The sequence below is a fragment of the Carcharodon carcharias genome, chromosome 8 (genome assembly GCF_017639515.1).
Source record: "Carcharodon carcharias isolate sCarCar2 chromosome 8, sCarCar2.pri, whole genome shotgun sequence".
NCBI classification, from domain to species: domain Eukaryota; kingdom Metazoa; phylum Chordata; class Chondrichthyes; order Lamniformes; family Lamnidae; genus Carcharodon; species Carcharodon carcharias.
Window position 1 is genome coordinate 52,503,838 of NC_054474.1, and position 19,666 is coordinate 52,523,503.

The window sequence follows — 19,666 nt, forward strand, 5'->3', positions numbered from 1 at the left end:
CATCCCAATAGATTAGTCCTGTTTTACACAGATTTTACATGAACCACTTTCCCGGTGGTTATGCAAATGTTCTGTTGTAAATTATTTTTCAAACCATAGGTATGTGCAAATCATTTTCTATTGGCCTAAAAGATTCTGGAGGAGGCCTACAATTTGAATGGCAATGGTGAGACTACTAAAGAGATGGCAAATGTCATCCTGGGTTGGGGAATGGGCACGGTTGCTGAATCTCTTGGAAAAAAACATGTAGGAGCCCCCAATAAGATCTCTTCGCAAGAGCAAAGGCTTGAAATGATTAAAAAATCAATTTGATGTTCGGTCTCTCAGATGCCCCTGTCTGATTCCCAGTTGATCTTATGGCTGGGGGTGGGGGGTGATGTTGGGGGGGTCACTGTAACAAGTTTTATGCAAGAAATTTGGCTGTAAGACACAGACGCAGTGTAACTAGGTGCTGGCCATTTCATAGCCTTTCTAGTAGAACCCCATCAAAACTATGGCATGAGTCTGCTGGAGCATCCAAGGATTTTTGAGGATAGAAAAATGTATTTCTGCGATTCACTGACAATCGGGAATTATTGCAACTGCATTGATACCAGGTACTGATAGCACAATAATGCCTGATTGATTTCAGTCTTAGCTCACAGGCATGAATTACATATTAAGAATGTTTTTGATGAGATAGCAGACTAATTGAGGAAAGGCAAAACAAACATTAAATGTATTCAGAAGAAATATTTCAGAAACAAAAATGAATGTCTTTTTCATTTTCTTGTTGATGATTTTGTCCCTGTATTTTATCTGTAAATACTTAAGTCTAGTTACTATTTAACTGAGATCGGGGATGACAGTAGGAGTTACATAAAACTTCTAATTATGCTTTCTGCTAAATTCCAATTGTACCCTGTGAAAAGTTAACTAATTTTACTAACTCTTTAATACAAGAATTTTTGTTTCTTAGTTAGAATTCTGCAATTGTACATGGTGATTCAGTAATTATATAACCCTATTCTTTCAGTCATATGAAAGTATATTTAATTTTGTATTAAGTTGCATTATTGACACTAATGTCCAATTAAAATATTTGTGTATAATTAGAGAATGAATTTCAGATGAAATAAAAATAGGTGACAGTGGTCAGGTTAGGGTATCAGTTGTCTCACAATGAGATAACTGTCAGATCTGTAGGTTTAGAGGGGAGCTCATGGTTGATTTTTCTTCTCTCTCTGCCGGAAAGGTTGGATTTTTATGCTCTATCTGGGAAGAGGTCCCTCTGGAGATAGTTAGGGAATAACCCACAGTGAAGGGAAAAAGTGGAAAATACATAAATTTAAATATCAGAGCTTTTAGGAAGGAGGCCCAGATGGGTGCATGTTCCAGCTCAAGGCAAATTCCATGCTTTACCTGTAGAGCCTAGATTACCATTTTGATGAAATGTTTATTCATAGTTTTAGTCCATTGCATGATCTGTAATGTATTATATAAATAAATAGAAAAAAAAGTTTTTCTTTATTATTTTGAGAGACCTTTACAAATTGTACTGTATTTCACTAAGTATCAGCTATAATCCGTTTTGTATTGCATTCAGGAATCCTAATGGGGTTGAGCACAACATGCTGTAAATTGCTTTGGCATCTGTGTGGGTAATCCAAATGCTACTTTGGAAATCATGCTATATTCTGCAGCCAGAATACTTCACTTAGATCATTTTTAATCATGAAATCAAACCCAAGAAGGTTGAGATGCAAATTCCAATTTCAAACTGGTTGCACGATACTATTTCAAGCTTATAACAAAAGGCAAAATTAAGTTTTATTTTTAAGTGGTTTGAAACCTGTGAAAAATCTCATCATACAATCACCCCCTTGTCTCTGTGGTCCATTCTGTAGATGATGATAAGGAATCAAAAAACATACACAAAGACAGAACTCCCTTGAGTAACTCTGTTACTAAATCCAAAACTAAAGAACTAAATCAAACTAGAGAGACTGAATGCAGTCACCCCTTGGAGAAGACTCAAGTGATTTCACATTGAGACAGATGTGAAGAGGAAGTCAGCCAACACCTCAGCTTCTATGAGTGTATTGAAAAATAGCATGTCATCACCCCTCTACTGCATTATGAGCTAGGCAGCTGGAGAAAAGTATTATTCGGAGGTTACTTTCCCACATCACCTATCCATGTCTTAAAATAATATGCAGGAAAACATATTAAAGTGCCAAATCTTCCTCTGTTTGTAGGTACCAGTGTGTACACCTGTACTTCTAATATCCCTTCAAAAGAAAAGCATTTGAAGAATTTACCTTTATAATATGATCTAACATATTACTGTCACCTTATAGTATAAGATAACATCTCCAACGACTTTTAATCTGTCTTTTCAAACCTCTGGCACTTGAAAGATAGCCCCTAGAGCTGTTCTAGCTATTTAATTCCTTTGCAAAGTTTTTCACAAGATTTTGTACACTGTGGGGGCAATTTAATTCATGATCTAGCTCACTCCTTCCATTATTTACGTGAAAATTGAAATGTACCATACTGAAAACATCTTATGATAAGCCTGAAACTGTAGCTTCAGGCAGAATATCTTTCTGGGCACATGCAACCACAGAGACAAGGGGGTGATTGTATGATGAGATTTTTCACAGGTTTCAAACCACTTAAAAATAAAACTTAATTTTGCCTTTTGTTATAAACAGCATTATTTGTATCAATCATCTTGATTTTTTAATTCAATAAATATATGCAATATAAGATTAAATATGCAATAATTGTATAAAAATATATGTAATGTAAAAATAAAATGCAATGTGATGTAATATTTTGTGCATTTAATGCATGCTCAACAACTAGTTCCACTGGTAAATACAAAGATTGAATGGAAAAAGCCTTTTCTGCCATAACAACTTAAAGCATATAAATGAATCAGCTTATCTTGCCTTGATTATTTGACAGTTTTTTCCATGGGGACAGCGGTCTGCAGGTAAGTATAAACATCCTTAATAATTAAGTGTGAAGTAGCTCGCTGGCCTATTGAGGGATACTCTAGGAAACTTGCTAAGGGTCTTCTGGGGTATATTTGCAATATATACATTGAACAGTATCACCTTGATATTGCTCATTGGAAATTATGCTAATTGTTAAGTTGACAAGGGTTTCAAGTTATTTATTTAAGATTTTATGTAAGATTTTGTTCTTTAAAAATCATGATTACATGCCTTTTTCTTCTAGCACTGGAGCACAGATTTATATCTATAACAGAATACAATTGTTAACTGAATTGCTAATGATGTATGAGGTCCATACATGCTATGACACATCTCAGTGAGGCAGCAAGAGTTCTGAGGGTCTTGGAATGAGTAAGGCTTTTGATGTAGCTCTATGGAATCTGGCAGTCCTGTAAACAACAACCTAGGTTTAATTCACTTTCTGACTGTCTATATGGTAGATTTATCCTTATTTCAGCAGTGTCCTTGTTTACACCATTTTAACTCTCAAATTGGAACTGAGTATAGAAAGTATATTTTCATTAAACCCTCATATAACAATTCAGATCCAAGCGCCTACGGCTTTTGTACAGAGTGTATTCCTGTCACGCAGCACACAAATATTAAACACACCCATGAAGTAATGGTGAAACCTCACCATTGAAAAGCTGGGAAATAGGTGTTTTCCCAACATATTTTTGAATGAGCAATACAGAGGAGGGGTGAGTGAGTTGTTTGCCAGCAAAGGTGCAACTTCAGTAATAAGCGCCAAAATCACAATCACAAGGGAACAAATGGCCCAGCTTTTCGGCGAGTTTAATGCACTGCACTATTCCTCTAATCGGCATTGGCAACCATGAGTTTCAATTGGATTGGTCCATGATTATGCCTGGCAGTGGTTTGCCGTTGCCCTCTGCAGTGTGGCTGACCAGCAAAGTCTCCCACTCTTTACCACTTGCCATCAGGTGTATTGGAAGGGTTTACAGGCTGATAATCAACCTGTTTGGTCATGTTTTAAATGTTTCTGTGGCCATCAAGCCCTGAAGTGGAACTTCAACCTGGAGCTTCTGGCACAGAGGTAGGGGTACATCCACTGCACCACAAGACCTCCAACTGCACTTGATGCTTAAATCATCCAGCAGCCTATAGCAAACAGGAGATACTCATGAGTTTTGAATTTGCCAAAAGTTTATGACTGATTTAGTCCTTAACCTCATGAAAATGGCATTTGTCCTCAGCCTTCTCGTGGGTTTCATGAAGTTACTGCATTTGCCTCATTGCCAATTCCACCCTCTGGTGCAGTCATCCTCCATCATCAGCGCCTGGAGCTGGGGCTAAGGAAGTCCCAAAGGAATAAAATTATGGGAGCTATGTGATTGGCCAACTCTGGCACATCCTGTGCAGCGGGCCATGCTGGGTAGGATGCTGCCCTGGCCATGCTGTGCCAGCACCAATAGCATGAGGAGGTCACAGAGTGATGTCAATTAGCTGTTCTGGCTGATGTGCTGTCTGCTGCTGGGACATGAAGAGGGACATGTTAAAAATGATGCTGAAAAGTTCTTATTTTTTTAAAAATTATTGCTGGAAACCTCATCACACCCGTGGACATATAATCCTGCCCCTAAAATTGGGCTGGAAATTAAAATATATGTTTGCAAAATGTTGCGAGATAGTGAAGAATTGCTGGTTGATAATTTTCTTATTTCATCCATAGTGTTACAGGTTCTTTCCCTGTTCGGTATCTTACTGATATAGTTATAATTTAACAAAGAAAGGACCACAGTGCCTTCTTGACAGAAGAAATTAATTGTATAGGTAAGTCGATTGTGTGGTTCTGTATCAAGAAGGTGTTTTCAAGTTTAGAATAATTTTGTTGCAAAACAGGAAACATTTTTTACTAGCAGAGTTCATTTGAAATTTCCATGCACTGGCTAAGAGTTTCAAAGTGAAGGACTCCCAACAGTGGGTTGAACTTCTAGGGATAACGAAGCTGAGAAGACTGAGAAAGAGAGAAAGTTTTAGGCGCATGACTCCAAAATTAAAGAATACAAGAACCAGGAGATTTTGGCCTGGGATGACCATGTTTGAGACATGAGCTAAGCCTGTGTCGAACTGGGAGTCTGCATCCGTGGGACGGTTGTAGGAGATTTGAAGGCAAATCTTGCCTGAAGTATGCTGAAGGCCCAAGAAATCTCAACCCTTATATGAATTTTTGAAGCAGTACACAGACCAAGTGGTTAATCTTCCAATTTCAGCTAAGTATCTGAATTGGGTTTTAGGGGATGTAAGTCAAATAGGTGTAGAAGGAAAGTTGAGTTAGGAAGTTTGATTTAAATTATAAGTAATTGTGTTTATTCTGCATTTAATACATTTAATATAACTGGCTAATGTAGTAATTAATATTTATGATTTTTGATTTTTGTGTAGCAAAATTCTTTAGGTTTTAACTGAAACTTGTGGCTTCATTATTTTCCATAAATACCTGGGTTTTCAGATTCTTAAAGAAAATGTTGCTGGTCTCAACCTAGGTCAGAAAAACATTCTACTTCTCCTTCCTTATAGAGAACACAATGAGTCAGCATGTAGATTTGCCAGGATAACAGGATTCCGGATACTGCAGGGACCCATCAATTGCACACATGTGACTTTGTGAGCCCCCCCCCAACCCCCACTCTCCCCCAACTCCTCCTCCTCCTCCCCACCCCTCCCCCCACTGCCGATAGTGAAAGTACAGGAACTGCAAGGGTTACCATTCCATCTATAAGCAATTGGTGTGCAAACATGCTTGGCATATCATGTCAGTCAAAGCCCGCAGTCATTATGTCTTTATTCTGAGACAGTCTGCCATTCTTGCCATCTTTGCATTTCAAGAATATCCAGAGGGTTTTTTTTATACATTCATGGGATCTGGGTGTTGCTGGCTGGGCCCGCATTTATTGCCCATCCCTAGTTGTTCTTGAGATGGTGATGGTGAGCTTCCTTTTTGGACCGCTGCAGTCCACATGGTGTAGGTACACCCACAGTGCAGATAAGGAGGAAGTTCCAGGGTTTTTATGTAGCAACATTGAAGGAATGGCGATATATTTCCAAGTCAGGATGGGCAATGACTTGGAGGGGAACTTCCAGGTGGTGGTGTTCCCATCTATCTGCTGTCCTTGTCCTCTAGATGATAGTGTTTGTGGGTTTGGAAAATGCTGTCTAAGGAGGAATGGTGAGCTCCTGCAGTGCATCTTGCAGATGGTACACACTGCTGCTACTGTGCGTTGGTGGTGGAGGGAATGAATGTTTATGGATGTGGTGCCAATCCATTGGGCTGCTTTGTCCTGGATGGTGTCAAACTTCTTGTGTTGTTGGAGTTGCACTCATCCAGGCAAGTGGAGAGTATTCTATCACAGTCATGACTTGTGCCTTGTAGATGGTGGGCAGGCTTTGGGGAGTCAGGAGGTGAGTTATGTGCCGCAAGATTCCCAGCCTCTGGCCTGCTCTTGTAGGCCTAATATTTATATGGCCAGTCCAGTTATGTTTCTGGTCAATGGTAACCCCCAGGATGTTGATAGTGGGGTATTCAGTGACGGTAATGCCATAGAATGTCAAGGGGTGATGGCTGGATTCTCCCTTGTTGGAGATGGCCATTGCCTGGCACTCGTGTGGTGTGAATGTTACTTGTCACTTGTCAGCCCAGCCTGGATATTGCCCAGGTCTTGCTGCATTTGGACATAGACTGCCTCAGTATCTGAGGAGTCACAAATGGTGCTAAACATTGTGCAGTCATCAGCGAACATCCCCACTCCTGACCTTATGATGGAAGACAGGTCATTGATGAAGCAGCTGAAGGTGGTTAGGCCTAGGACACTACCCTGAGGAACTCCTGCAGTGCTGTCCTGGAACTGGGCTGATTGGCTTCCAACAACCACAACCGTCTTCCTTTGTGCTAGGTATGTCTCCAAACAGTGGAAAGTTTTCCCCCTGATTCCCATTGACTCCAGTTTTGCTAGGGCTCCTTGATGCCACACTTGGTCAAATGCCGCCTTGATGTCAAGGGCAGTCACCCTCACCTCACCTCTGGAGTTCATCTCTTTTGTCCACGTTTGAACCAAGGCTGTATTGAGGTCAGGGGCTGAGTGACTCTGACGGAACCCAAACTGAGTGTCAGCGAGCAGGTTACTGCTAAGCAAGTGCCGCTTGATAGCCCTGTTGATGACCTCTTCCATTATTTTACTGATATGGAGAGTAGACTGATGACAGAAATTGGCCAGGTTGGATTTGTCCTGCTTTATGTGTGCAGGATACACCTGGGCAATTTTCCACATTGCCGGGTAAATGCCAGTGTTGTAGCTGTACTGGAACAGCTTGGCTAAGGTCACAGCAGGTCCTGGAGTACTAGTTTTCAGTATTATTGCCAGAATATTGTCAGGGCCCGTAGCCTTTGTAGCATCCGATGCCTTTAGCACTTTTAGTAGAGTGAATCGAATTGGCTGAAAACTGGCATCTGTGATACTGGGGAGCTCTGGAGGAGGCCGAGATGAATCATCCATTCAGCACTTCTGGCTGAAGATTGTTGCAAATGCTTCAGCCATATTTTCTGGACTGATGTGTTGGGCTCCCCTGTCATTGAGAATGGGGATATTTGTGGAGCCTCTTCCTCCAGCGATTTGTTTTATTGTCCACCACCATTCACGACTGGATGTGGCAAGACTACAGGGCTTAGATCTGATCCGTTGGTTGTGGAATCGCTTAGCTCTGTCTATCACTTGCTGCATATGCTGTTTGGAATGCAAGTAGCCCTGTGTTGTAGCTTCACCAAGTTGACACCTCATTTTTAGGTATGTCTGGTGCTTTTCCTGGCATGCTCTCCTACACTCTTCATTGAGCCAGGATTGATCCCCTGACATGGTGGTAATGGTAGAATGGGGGATATGCCAGGCAGTGAGGTTACAGATTGTGGTTGAGTACAATTCTACTGCTTCTGGTGGCCCACAGCACCTCATGGTTGTCCAGTCTTGAGTTGCTGGATCTATTTGAAATCTATCCCACTTTGAACAGTGGTAGTGTCACACAACATGATGGAGGGTATCCTCAATGTGAAGATGAGACTTCGTTTCCACAAGGACTGTGCAGTGGTCACTCTACCTATACTGCCATTATCAGATGCATCTGCGGCAGGCAGGTTAGTGAAGACGAGGTCAAGTAAGTTTTTCCCTCTTGTTGGTTTCCTCTCTACCTGCCACAGACCCAGTCTAGTAGTTATGTCATTTAGGATTCGGCCAGCTCGGTCAGTAGTGGTGCTACCAAGCCACTCTTGGGTGATGGACATTGAAGTCCCTCACCCAGAGTACATTCTGTGCTCTTGCCACCCTCAGTGCTTCTTCCAAGTGGTGTTCAACATGGAGGAGTACTGACTCATCAGCTGAGGGGGTGGGGTCAGTACGTGGTTATCAGTAGGAGGTTTCTTGCCCACGTTTGACCTGATGCCATAAGACTTCACAGGGTCCAGACTCGATGTTGAGGACTCCTAGGGCAACTCCCTTCCGACTGTATACCACTGTGCTGCCACCTCTGCTGGGTCTGTCTTTCCAGTGAGACAGGACATACCCAGGGATGGTGATGCTGGTATCTGGGAGGTGATCTGTAAGGTATGATTCCGTGAGGATGACTATGTCAGGCTGTTGCTTGACCAGTCTGTGAGACAGCTCTCCAATTTTGGCACTAGCCCCCAGATGTTAGTAAGGAGGACTTTTCAGGGCCTACAGGGCTGCATTTGCCGTTGTCATTTCCAGTGCCTAGGTCAATGCCAGGTGGTCCAGGTTCATTCCTTCTAGACCTTGTAGCGGTTTGAAATACCTGAGTGGCTTGCTAGGCCATTTCCGAGGGCATTTAAGTGCCACCACATTGCTGAGTCACATGTAGGCCAGACCTGGTAAGGACAGCAGATTTCCTTCCCAAAAAGAGGGCATTTGTGAACTAGCTGGGTATTTATGACATTCAACAATGATTTTATTATCATCATTAGACTTTTAATTCCAGATTATTATTGAATTCAAACTTCACCATCTGCTGTGGTGGGATTTGAACCCAGGTCCCCCAGAGCATTACTCTAGGTCTCTGAATTACTCATCCAGTAACAGTACCACTATGCCACTGACTCCCTTCAGTGGAGGGATACACAAGGCTGATGAACCTCCTCCAAAACATGACCATGCAAGAACAGCAGACATATAATGAGAGCCATGAAGCCAAAAGTAATATCATTAATAGACCATTGGCATGCAGAAGCAATGCTTCCAATGCCTGGATTGTATGCCTGGAGCCCTCCAGTACAAGCTGGAGTGAGTCTTCAAGTTTGTGATGGTCTGCTGCTTCTTCTGCATTCCCCTTTGAGCACTGAGGTCTGCAAGCATAATGGCGACAGCCTAACTTACATTGCAGGAGGCTTGGATCTCATGGCCTCTGTCTGAGTTTCCACTCCAGCAGTGAATTCTGTGATGGGTGAATTGGGTGAATTCTGCCTGTGCTCAGACAGCACCCACAAGACATGGCATCATGGTTGGGTCCACAAGTATTGCCAGAGAGTTAACCACTACTTCCATGCTAGAAAGCATGGGTTCCAAGCTCTGCATGATACCCTCTTCCACTTTGGAGCCAGACTCTTCCATGCTCCCTGACAGTGACAGGAATGCACCAAGCAAAAAACTGCGGATGCTGGAAATCTGAAACAAAAACTCAGCAGGTCTGACAGCATCTGCAGAGAGGAATACAGTTAACGTTTTGAGTCCGTATAACTCTGCACCAAGCAACTTGGTGTGCCTGTTCATCAGTGTTCTCCTGTATGCCGCTACATCAAAGTCCTCATCTGATTCCCCTGAACCGGAACTCATCCGTTACTATACCCTCTGGTAAACTGTCACCCAAAGTGTCCTCTCCTCCTAGCCTTCTGCGACCAATTCATGCCTGGTGATTCACCATATAAAAATCCCAACTCTATACCATCCTCTAAGCCACATGGAGTGCCCGTATCTGAACTGGTGTTAGATCAAGTGACAGTGCTACTTTATCAGAGGTCTGATGCAGTTCCCTCTCTTCCTCCTTGGACTGCACTGCCTGGGCAGGGAGCAATTCTTGAATAACTGAAAGCAGAAATTTGAAAGGGGAGTGTGGGGAGGTGGGCCTTGAGAGGTCCATGCATGGACTATACAAACTGCAGTCATATGACAGGATGAGAGTGAAGTGTGATTTGAGAAGGGGCTTAAAGCAGTAATGTACTGTCAGCCTGAATACTCTCTGTGATATACAGGGCCTGTTGCAGTCAGTCCTATTATGCACAACACCACTTCCTCCACCAGATCTCACCATGGCCCTACATTATTGTCATAAGATTTCTTTACTATTATAATCCAGTCCCTTTGTAATAAAGGGTAACATACCAGTTGCCTTCCTAAGTGCTTGCTGTACCTGCATGTCAACTTCCTATGGTAAGAGGACACTCGGGTCCCTCTGAATACCAACATTTCCCAGTTTCTCACCACTTAAAAAACACTTGTCTAATTTCCATGCCAAAGTGCAAACTTCACACTTACCCATATTATACTTCATCTGCCATGTTGTTGTCGACAGCCTCGGATTTTGGAATGTATGATAAGAGACATTGTACCAGGGCATTTGTAAGATCATAATGTGATTTGGCAGAGTCAACATGGCTTTATGAAAGGGAAATCATGTTTCACAAATCTGTTATAGCTTTTTGAGATTAGAACTAGTTGGATAGATATAGGGGAAAGTGGATGTAATATATTTCGATTTTCAAAGAAAAACATTCAGTAAGGTTATTACTCAAAATTAAGAGTGGAGTTTCACAGCTCCTTCCACCGGCAGGTTTTTCCAGTCCCACTGAAGTCAATGGACTTTTGAACGGCTCACCACATTTTCCAGCCCCGCCCCTGCCGCAACAGGGCCATGAAATTCCACCCTAAGTGATACGGGACTGGAGGTACTATATTAGCATAGAATGAGGATTGATTAATGAACAGAAAATGGAGGGTCAGAATAAAAAGGTCATTTTGAAGTTGGTGGGCTGTAACAGAGTTAACACTTCAGTTCTGATGAAAGGTCATCTATCTGAAATGCTAACTCAGTATCTCGCTCCATAGATGCTGCCTGACTACTAAACATTTCCAATATTTCCTGTTTGTTTCAGAATTGGCTTTGCCCATTTCCAAAGTTACTGCTGTAAGGAACAATTATGAATCATCCCAAATCTCATACATATTAATTATGCTACATCTATTACTAAGTTAACATTTTACAAAGGTTCTTGTTGAATTTGCTTAGATGTTACTTCAGCAATGTAGCAATCTAGTGCAATCTATTGAAAAGAAACAGTGAGCTCATTAATATATTATTTTTCAAGTTCAGTGTTGATATATTGAAAATTTGACATATAAATTTGAAAGTAGTCAGCATCCACTCAGTTGGCTATGATCCATATCTTCCCAACTTCTTTCTTTGAAATTGATTTGACTTTGCAGTGATTTGTATAAACGGATGTTTGATTTAAATGTAAATTAGTGAGAGTGATATAAATGTATGATTTCCAATGTTATGCATTCTAAATAGTGCCAACTTTTCAGGACTTGCAACAGTGAAAACCTCATTTTGATCTATGACTGTTAAGTGGTTTACCTGAAAGGATTGATAAATTGTTTCAAATTCTATTGTGAACCTTTATCGCAGCAGGTTAGTTAGGGCAGAAGGAAATGCGTATACAATTGTGAGCATCAAATCCACATGCTTTTAAGAAATATTGAGTAATTAATGTTTGTGCTCAGCTACAAGAAAATTTTTTAACTTATATTAAATCTAATAACGTTCGCACCTTAATTTATTTTTTAGTTTCCCTTGAATCATTAGTATTTTGTCCTCTTCCTCTACTATGCAAGCAGAATTAAAGTACTCATGTCGCAATTCTGCCATTTTCTTATTAACCATTATAGTTTTACTTGCATCATGAAATATCCTTGATGAATCTTTTCCATACACTTGTTTGTATCCCATGGTTAACTTGAATTTATAATTTTGAAGTAGAAGCCCATTCTCCTCCCTCTACCAATCTTTAGGATTTGTCTGTGCCTATTAGTCAAGGAACACTTTCGGAGCAGAGGGGGAAGGATGCTGGGGTAGGGGGAGGAAAAACAGGTGGGAATTTTTCAGCCCCTTGTGGCAGGTTCCTCTGTGGCAGCACCGGTGAGCCATTGAAATTTCCGTTCACGTTGATGGGAATCTTCCCATCCTGCTGGCTTGAGGAGCTGGAAAATTCTAGCCAGAGTGACAGATTTCCCCAAACTCCTTTCAGTTTTAACTGATTGGCATGTTTTAATATTGTTACTCCAGGGGCTGAATTTTCCCCCATAGGTGGGAGGGATGTTGATGGGCGGGTGCAAATGGGCACGCTTCCGATCAGTGCCCCCGATCGGAGGCGCAAAGCCATTTTACACGGGAGGGTCAATTAAGACCTGACCAGTGTGACATCCGCACGGAAGTGCTATGCGCTCCCTGTGTGGGTGGGGGGGTGGAATCCCAAAATCGAGAGTGTGCTGTTTCGAGCATTCGCTCGAAAGATCACACTCATCTCCCTGAGGCTAAGTGCTGCCTCAGGGAGATCGTCTGTAAATGTGAAAAAGCTCAAAATAGAAAAATAAAATTTCCCTAACATGTCCCCTCATGTGACAATGTCACATGAGTTGGGACATGTTCATAATTTCCAAGAAACTTTATTAAAATTTTTAAAACCCTACATGAAACCTCATCCCATCTGTGGGTGAGGTTTCGTGGTTTTTTCTAGTTCGCGCCACCTATTACTTTAATTGCTCCATCAATGGCCTCAATTGGACATTGACAGGTCGGCGGGTGCACAGCTGATTTTGCTGCACCCCCACCTTCCTACAAATTTAAATGGGGCGCGGTGACGTCGGGAGTTCCGCCCGACGTCACCACACATCATTTTACGCGTCTGCGAGTGGGCCCTGCCCCCGCTCGCTGACGGTAAAACCCAGCCCTGGATTTTCTACCCAGTGGCTAGCCTGATTGGTGATCTGGCTGCTGAGAGGTGGGGAAAGTTGCACAAAAGGATGCAGTGGAGAAACAGGTTTTTCTCATGATGGTGGGGTTGCGGGGGGGGTCGGGTGCAAGAAATTATAGTGGATGAATTGGTGGTCACGGGAACATGAAATTGCAGGGGGAGGGTCGGTGATTGTAAAGGTGCTGTGGGAGACTGGGGGTCAGAGATTGTGGAAATGAGTAGTCAGAAATATCATTGTGGGGTTTAGAAGTGAGCTTATTGGGATTGAAGAAAGTACATCCATTTATCCTGTCCTCAGGCAGTGCTACGATGGGATTTACCTTATGGACCTAACCTTTCCCATTTGCTTTTGTCTGTCAGATTTTCCCGAGGCCAGACAACTGCAGCTGACATGAGTTAAAAATAGAAAGCTTGTAAAAATGGAGGCACTCAACCTCCTTAAAAGATTTCAATGACTGATATGCCTCCTGGGAATGGCTGGTTATCCACCACCCCACCACTGTCCTGCTTCCATTAGGAAGTGGATGAGTTTGAGGGGAGTCGAATGAGTTTGAGGTGGGATGGGTTCTGGTTTGAACTTTTTTTACATTTTAACTCCCCATACCAATCAATCACACTCAGCCAAATATATTCATTTTTGTGGATTAATATGACCCCTAAGTGTCTCTGATGTCCAGGTGGTTTAAGGTCATATATAGTCCCTAATGTAGAATCCATCAACTCTCCACATAATGTATGCAAGTGAAGAGGGTGTTCAGTAGAGTGCAAACCTCTGCCATGCTGTGATAACTCAATATTATTACAATTACGCAGCTCTTCCTTGAGGCTATTCCTAGGTTTGTTGTTGCTCTTTAACTAAAAACCTGAAAAAAACCATTTTTTGTTAAGAGCTTCCATTTTCCAGGCTCCAGGTCAATCCACATTCAGCAACCTGCTCTGAACACTCTGCTTACATTTTGACGGCTTTGACAAATTCCACCATAACAGCTTAGACAATCCACAACATTCTAAACCAATCAACAACTTTCTAAGTGAAACAACACACAGCATTCCAAAAAAAGTCACTCATCCTATCTCCCAATGTTAACAGGTCATTCAAAAAGAGTCCAAGACCTGGATCCAAATCTCATCTTTGTCCGAAACCCATTACTTCTTCCTTGGGCCATACCCTATCTGTATAGCAAGTTTTGTTAAAACCTTCTATTAGTTTTTGAGATATACGGCAGGATTTTCCTTTCGCAGGCAGGCCTGGGAGTGGCCCGATCGCTGCCCGATCACGATTTCACACTGGCTGGCCTATTAATGGCCAGCCAGCGTGAAAGGTGCGCTGAAAGGCTTAGTGCTGCTGAGTTGGGGGCAGAAGGAGGGCAAGTGCAGAAGTCTGCGCATGTGTGGGGGAGTGCACGCTGACAGCTCCCTGAGCGCACAGAGCCGTCTCAGGGAGCTGAAGATTTGGACAAAGGAAAATAAAGATTTAATAAATGATATAAACATGTCCCCACATGTAACTCAGTCATATGAAGAGGACATGTTTAAAATGAAGTGGACATTTTTTTTTGTTTTTTTTAATTTACTGTTGGAAACCTCGCCCTGCCGGTGAATGAAGATTCGTAAAAAATGCAAAGGCCGCCTGGCCTATTCGCCTGCCTACCAACTGTAAAGTTGGATGGGCAGCGAAAAATACAAATTAATGAATTGCTCAAGGACCTTAATAGGCCTCTTAATTGCCGACCTGCGCATGCCTGCTGACTGAAAAATTGGGAGAGAGCGCAATGACATTGGGACGCTCGCCTGGCATCATCCTGCGTGATTTTACACCCAATTGGGTCGGGTTTACGCCCGCCCGACGAACATAAATTCCTGCCCATATTGTTTACAGACTAACAGACTCTCAGACTAACAGGGGCAAAAATATTACCCCTACCCCTGTAATTACAGAGGTGGAAGCTCCTGGATGATCACACATTACTTGGCATTACAGTGACAGGGGAATCGTGTGAACTGATCTCACCACTATAACCAGTGCTACTGTCATTTCAGATTGGTTTGCCTTCAGCGCTTTGGCTTCTTTCTGAGTCATTATTGTCACTTTCTCCTCCTTATCCAAATTAGTCACAATGCTCCCCTTATTTAAATCAGTACCCAACAGAAACTAAAAAGATATGAGAATACACGTGCCTACTACTTTTAAATCATAGGTGGGTTTCTAGCTGAACTTAGTCAATGGCATTCAACCACTGAGATCATGAAAATCGACCATCTTCTCTTCTAACCATTGGTTGTACTGCACCACATGTGGTTGCGGCAATGTTAAATTACACCCAGTATCACTAATCCTTTAGTGAGTCACTTATTTAATTTAGATTGTACATAGGGATACAGTCATATTGCTTGCACTGCGTGTCATTGCATGCTCGAAAAGAATCAGATTTTCTGATTAGGACTGGTTTCCTCTTTGGCACCTAGTCCCACTCCTGTACCAGTTATTCATATATTACCTCACTTTGTTACAGGTGGAGCACTGGGGATATAACAGTTGGGTCTACTGTATTGTATTTTTGCTTGACTGTACATTTTGAATAAAAATCCGAATAGTTAAAGGATACCCATTTTATGTAAAAGCAGATGGTGAACATAATGATGCATTCCAGACCTTTTGGTAATCATCTTCTCAATTGCAAGTCAAGAATTGTAAAATGCACCGACATTTTCAGACTTTAGGAAAACCTGGAATTTGCAATAGCCCAAGTCATTTTCCTAAATTTAGCAATATGAGATTTGTGCTAGATTTTACATTGCCCTATTTAACAAATACATCATAATGTATTTGTTTGTTTGATTGCAAATGAACTTTGATTTATTTTGCATTTTTTTTTATTATTCATTCACAGGATGTGAGCGTCACTGGCTAGACCAGCATTTATTGCCTATCTCTAATTACTCTTGAGAAGGTGGTGGCAAGCTGCCTTTTTGAACCGCTGCAGTCCTTTTTGTGTAGGTACACCCACAGTGCTATTAGGGAGGGAGTTCCAGGATTTTGATCCTGACAGTGAAGGAACGGTGATATGTTTCCAAGTCAAGATAGTGAGTGGCTTGGAGGGGAACTTCCAGGTGGTGGTGTTCCCAAGTGTCTACCACCAGTCCATTCCCTGGTGCTGATCACTCTATTTCACCAGTGCTGACTGCTCCATTTCCCCCAATTTAGTTTTGCTCAGTGTTCTTTGCTCCACTATGGCTGATTACCCAGCAATTTTTCATTTAGTTTGGTGCTAGAATTTTTCAACTTCTTCCATATCCTTATCCCTCCCTATCTCTAATCTACTTCATTTCTGCAACCTCTGAGATTTCTGTTCCTCTCCAATTCTGGCATCTTACACGTTCTGGTTTTAATCACTCCATCATTGTTGTTCATCCTTTTAGTTATCGAGTTCTTGGGCTCCAGAAATTCCCTTCCGAAACTTCTCCTCCTGTGAACCTTGCTTTCCTCATTTTAAATGCCCTTTAAAGCTTGCTATTTCTTAATTTGACCAAGCTTTAGGTCAGCTATCCTAATATCCCCATATGTGGTTGGGTGGCAAATATTTTTTGATAACATCCCTGTGAAGTACCCTGGGTGTTCTACAGCAATAAAGGTGCTGTAGAATATTTTTCTTTGTATTAATACAAGTTGTTGCTGTTATGGTTCCACCTTGGTAGTTATAATTACGTGAAGATATACAGAAATGAAAACATTCACCGCTCTTGCTCAATTGGATAATTACGCTGTGCACAAGATGCTCAGCTGTTTCCTGCTGCAGGTTTGCACAGCTTATGTGCCCATTCATTCATAATTACAGAATTCATCTCTTTATATGAAATGCCTTTGAAATGACAGCTTCATTCACTTTTGTTTACCTTTAAGCAATCAGATTATTTTAATGCTGTTGGCTAAATAAAAATCTTTTCTGCATGATATCTGGCATTACAGAGTACAACTTCCATTGGAACAAATATGTTGACCTTCTAGAAATTATGACATTTATTTTATATCTTCTGTATTCCTGGATAGAGGGGATGCCCTTTGAGGAATGATTAAATAGATAGGGCCTTTATTCCCTGGAGTTCAGAAGAATGAGAGGTGATCTCATTCAAACATACAAAATTCTTACGGGGCTCAACAGGGTAGATGCCCGAAGGAAATTTCCCCTGGCTAGGGGTTCTAGAACCAGGGGGCACAGTCTCAGAATAAGGGGCAAGCCATTTAGGACTGATGAGGAGGAATTTATTCATTCAGAGGATGTTGAATCTTTGGAATTCTCTACCACATGGGGCTGTGGAGGCTCAGCCGTTGAGTAAGTTTAAGACTGAGATCGATAGATTTCTACACACGTGTACGGGGATAGTGCAGGAAAATGGTATTGAAGTAGAAGATCAACCTAAGTGGCTGAGTGGGCTCAAAGGTCTGAATGGCCTACTCCTGCTCCTATTTCTTGGGTTCTTATTGTCCTTTTTTGATTTGGACGTATCATTGATGCTTTGTGCCAAGAGCAAACATAGTAGTTCTAAACCTTCAGCCTTGCACAACTGTTTCAGAATCTAGTCATTTTTATTGCAATTATTAGGACAGTAACTGCCAAACGGCATGCATGCTAATTGGTTTCCTTTTTCCACAAACATCAGTGATATGGCCTAAAGTAGCAGATTGTGGCTGGGTAACTCATATCAGCTTGAACCAGCAGTTAACTTAATTCTGCTATTGCTACTCAATATTCCAAAAGTGGATACATTATTCCCTTATCCCTGCTGTATATCTCTCACTTTCTCCGTGTGCTTCCCACACACTTTGCTCTTTTACTGTATTCAAATTTCTCTAGCTTTTACTATTTTTGCCTTTCTCCAATCTTTCTCTCTGTATTCATTTGGACCCATTCTCTTTGTATCTATGTTTCTTTTTCTCATCATTTACAGCTCTTTCAGCCCTCCCTTACTCTCCTCTTCTATATCTGCCCCACACTCTCCTTTTCTTGAATTGGAAGGGAGCCTATTTGGGGAGGGTTGTGCTGTCATGCGCTTATATTCTGGATTTGATATCTTCCACGTTTCATTCATGCTGTAATTGGATCCATGATTAGATAAATAAAGAGGAACCTGGAAGCTGGCACGACACATACAGGTGACAGAACTAGGATTTGGGTCTGGGTGGTAATGAGGAAAGAAGGTTAATACTGTTGGACTGGAACTGGAAGAGACATGGGCACTGATTAAGATTATGATTAGCATGGGCCCAGGCAATGAACAGAGCTGAAGGCTGCCAATTTCTGCTCACCTATATGCTTCCTGTGATATAATGGGGAGAGCAGTCCAAAGAGGCCAGTGAGCAAATTTCTTGAGGCTGGAAAACCAGAGTATGCTCAGCTGTGAGGTTCTGAACTGTCAAATAGCCTGCTAACACACTGGTTTCGGCTTCTCCTCTCCCCACCCCCAACCTCTCCAGAATGAGCACCCTCAGTAGAGGAAGAAAGAAGGCTGTTTTGAAAAGCTGGCACAGCAGTACAAATTGTTGTGAACAATGATCTGGACTTTGCAGTAGAAATAACATTGAGGCTATCAACACTCACCATAATTAAAGAGTAAATTGTTCAGCAATTTTCAGTGATCACACATATGCAGTTAAGTGTGGAAATCAGGAAGCTGCTGTCCAAATTACCCTGCTCCTCCAAAACTTCCCTACACCACTATCTTGCCAATAGACTCGCCATTAAAACACGTGGAAGAGCATGAATTTGTGATATTTACCCACTAGATATCCAGAAAACATTAGGGCTTTTCCATTCAAGTATCAGTAAATTTTTAACTGCCTGATAGGTCTTAAGTACTGCCAAACAACGTCTCTGGCACTGAAAATTAGCATTTCCAAGCCTGATTTCTTCAGATTTTAATTATTGATTAGAGATTTAAAACAACGTAAAAGTTTAATTGTTTTAACTTTTCTCTGTCTCATTTACCCCTCTCTCTGTTGCTGCATGTGGGCAATTGTAAATGTAATAAATACCATTTATTTACTGCTGACTGCAAAATCTGGGTATTTATAGTAATTTATTGCATCTTTCAGTTACTGAACACTAGCTTTCAAAAAATGGGCTGATATGTATTACTCGTCTCAGGACAACTATCCTTTCTGGTTGACCCTATGACAAAGAAGACTAAAGATAAAATTACTATAAAAGCAAAATACTGCGGATGCTGGAAATCTGAAATAAAAACAGAAAATGCTGGAAAAGCTCAGCCGGTCTGGCAGTATCTTTTTTTTTATTCATTCATGGGATATGGGCATCATTGGCTAGGCCAGCATTTATTGCCCATCCCTAAATGCCCTTGTTCAGAGGGCATTTAAGAGTCAACCACATTGCTGTGAGTCTGGAGTCACATGTAGATCAGACCAGATAAGGACATTAGTGGACCAGATAAGTTTTTTCCAACAGTCGGCAGTGGTTTCATGGTCATGGTAGAGAGAGAAACTCAGTTAACATTTCAAGTCTAATATGACTGTTCATCAGAACTCAAAGTTAGTATAAGTGGTGACATAACTTATGTAAAAGTTAATTATTTCATTTCCATTTTTAGTCATTTT